Here is a 3,472-nt window from a genome sequence, read left to right as displayed (position 1 = left end):
TTTCAGAATACAACTAAGTGAAAGAGAAAATGTAGGACACAAATCTAAAACCAAGTATCAAACATTTATGGGAAACTATTACGATCACTTTACAATCACATTTATACCTTTACGACATCTAGTAAAGGTGAAAATGAAGATATGCTATAACCTATGTTCTATACACCACAGCCTCAAACATGAATAAACTATAGTACAGAAATACAGCATTTTAAATATCAATGTGAAAAAGCAAATTGTAGCCGGGCAGTGGTGGCGCACACCTTTAATCCCAGCACTTGGGAGGCAGAGGCAGGCGGATTTCTGAGTTCGAGGCCAGCCTGGTCTACAGAGTGAGTTCCAGGACAGCCAGGGCTACACAGAGAAACCCTGTCTCGAAAAACAAACAAAAAAAAACAAAAACAAAAACAAAAAAAAGAAAGAAAGAAGGAAAGAAGGGAAGAAGGAAAGAAAGAAAGGAAGGAAGGAAGGAAGGAAAAGCAAACTGTAAAGACTTTTTAACATAGCTGGAAACAGTTTTATATGCCTATATTCATTACTCAGAGGCAAAGCAGAAAGATTTATCTAAGCCAAGGCTAACCTGGTCTAATAGGTAGTTCAGAATCAACTTTAATTATATATAATAAAGACCCTGTTCCAAAAAAATGACAGGTAAGGGCTGGAGAAATGACTCAGCGGTTCAGAGCATGGGCTGCTCTCTCAGAGGACCTAGGCTTGATTCCAAGCATACTCCATCTCTAGAGGATCCAATGTCCTTTTCTGGCCTCCATGGGCACTGCATACAAGTACACTAACATAGATGTAAACTAAATATCCATACACATAAACAATTAAAATGAAAAAAAATACAAAAGCTAGATATGTACTTCAGTGATAGTACGTGCAAGATACTGGATTGGACTCCAATATAGTTTTATACATTTTAGTTTCTAGTATTGAAAACAGTAATAATTTTAACACAAAACATTTTTCTTAGAGTACTGTATAATTTGTATTTTGTTTTTTTTTTGAAACAGGTGTGTTTCTCTTCGTAGCCCTGTATGTCCTAGAACTTGCTTTGTAGACAAGGTTGGCCTCTAACTCAAGAGATCTGCTTGCCTCTTGCCTAAGTGCTGGGATTAAAGGCACGTGCCACCACCACCTGCCTTAGTACAGCATGGTTTCTAATATGGTAAAGAGTTCTAAGGCCAGAAAGTTTGTGAATGACTATTAAAAAAAAAAAACTATTATATTTAGTATCTCTAAATTTAGTAAACAAGGTATTCTCTCAAACAGCCCACCCACCCTTTAGGTGGTGACAGTGTGAGAGGATCCAATTAGCCAGAGCCAGGTTGAGTTGATGACAGGCTACAAACTGGCAGTTTGGGAGGCAAGGCCTAAATTTCCGTTGCCCAGAAATGAGAACCCGAATCCAGGAACCTGTGGTCATCAAAGCACAGCCACTGACAGCCAACACAGAACACCTTGTCATCTGGCCTGAAGTAAGAATAGGTAGCTAGATTGAATAAGCGATCCCTCAGGGAGGTCTCTAGAGCCCACCAATTGTAGACTCCTAGAGATAGAGCTAACCAATCAAGGTAAAAGGACACATACCCCTCCCTGGAATTCCCCTAACAAACAATAAAAGCTAGACCTATGAGCCCAGTAGATGTCTCCTTTCCCAAACAGGGAGACCCCTGCGTGCAGGAATTTTAGCTGAATAAATGTTCTTTGCTTTTGCATTCTATTTAAGTCTAGGGTACCACTCTTTGGCGATTCTTGGACTGTAATCAAGAGTTTCTCCATGTAGCCTTGGCTGTTCTGGAACTCCCTCTGTTGAGGTTTAGTCAGTTGCTATGTATTGTAATGGTAAGTGTGGCCCCCAAGACCTGATTGCCCTAGAGACTAGAGTCCACAGGTAGACCCAAGTGACACTATGTAACCTTGCCTGGAAGTTATTTCTGATCGGTTAATAAAAATGCTGATAGCCAATAGCTGGGCAGAAGAGACATAGGTGGGGTTTAGGGGTTTAGGGTTCCCGGGATGGGGTTGGAGGAGGGAGAGAGGAACAGAGGGGGTGGGGTGGGGGGAGAGAGAGAGAGACAGAGACCGAGACAGAGACACAAAGATGGACAGAGACAGGAGAAGGAGGGAAGAAGAGAAGGAGGAAAAGGAGGAGTGTTGGGAGGGGGGATAAGAAAGCACAAAATCAACAACACAGACTCCAAGAATCAGGCAAGTGGCAAAAAACTGAGAGCCTACCTAGAATCTGCTGGCATGGCTAGAGACAACTGCTGCTCGATCAGGCGTTGGAGCAAGTCAATGATAAAGAGACAGTGGCACATCTGGCTATTTGAGAACTAGTGAGGTTGGTATAAAGGTTTGCCCAGTTCCTGCATTAACACCCACTCCCAAGGGTTGTGGTTGGGGTTGCAAGCAACAGAGGAGGAGGTGGGTAGAGGGAAGAAAAAGCCACCATGGGTTAGGTGAGCTACAAAATTTAATGGCCATAAGAGTTGGCTAATTAGAGTTAAGAGCAGCCCAAATAAATAAAACATGCCAAATTATAAAATAGAATTATGGGCTGGAAAACAGACACGGTATAGAGGATAAACATCTGCCCAGCTCTTGTGCTGATTAAGGTTCATTCTAATTATAAAGGTTGTGTGTGTCTATTCCTGAAACTAATGTTTTGTTTTGGGTTTTTTTTGTTTTTCTGTTTTTTGTTTTTTTGAGACAGGATTTCTCTGTATATCTCTGGTTGTCCTGGAACTCACTCTGTAGACCAGGCTGGCCTCAACGCAAAAATCCGCCTGCCTCTGCCTCTGCAGCCACAACTGACTCTTTTTTTTGAGGCAGGGTCTGTTCTGGAGCTCAGGAAGGCTTCAAACTCAGATTTACCTGCTTCTGCCTTTAAGGAGGTGAAGGAAATGAAACGAGATCATAAAATATTGTCCCTGGGTGTGGTGACACATATCTTTAATCCCAGTCCTTGGTCTACAAAAAGTGTGTTGTAGAAGTGGTTAATCCTAATCTGTGGTTTCTGCTCTGCCTTTAACCATTTAGTTTCCCCAGGCAGTAGTGGCACACGCCTTTAATCCCAGCACTTGGGAGGCAGAGGCAGGCGGATTTCTGAGTTCGAGGCCAGCCTGGTCTATAGAGTGAGTTCCAGGACAGCCAGGGCTACACAGAGAAGCCCTGCTTTGAAAAACAAAAACAAAGAAAAAGTTTATTGTGGGGACAATGACTCTTAGCATTGGGAGCAAGGAGGATTTCAAGTTCTGGGCCTAACTCTTAAAAAGGGGGGGATAGGAGTGGAGGGACAAGGGGATGAGATACAGATAAGTGATAAGAGAGGGGGGAGAGAAAACAAGCATCCCTGCTTCCAAATATTTACCTTGCCAAATATGTACCCACACAAATAGATAAAGAGACTGATAGATCAGACAGGAGAGGGAAGGAGGGGAGGGAGGGGAGGGGAGGGGAGGGGAGG

At 42.9% G+C, this 3,472-nt stretch overlaps 1 protein-coding gene across 3 annotated transcripts in view; it reads right to left on the bottom strand.

The window, feature by feature from the left end:
- The window catches only part of Dcaf1 (DDB1 and CUL4 associated factor 1), a 62,130-nt gene that overhangs the window by 27,675 nt on the left and 30,983 nt on the right, over positions 1-3,472 (bottom strand). The window lies entirely within an intron of this gene.

The sequence above is a fragment of the Grammomys surdaster genome, unplaced genomic scaffold (genome assembly GCF_004785775.1).
Source record: "Grammomys surdaster isolate TR1022 unplaced genomic scaffold, NIH_TR_1.0 126131, whole genome shotgun sequence".
Lineage (NCBI taxonomy): Eukaryota > Metazoa > Chordata > Mammalia > Rodentia > Muridae > Grammomys > Grammomys surdaster.
Note: the sequence above shows the minus strand (reverse complement) of the source record. Positions and strands in the feature narration are given on the sequence as shown.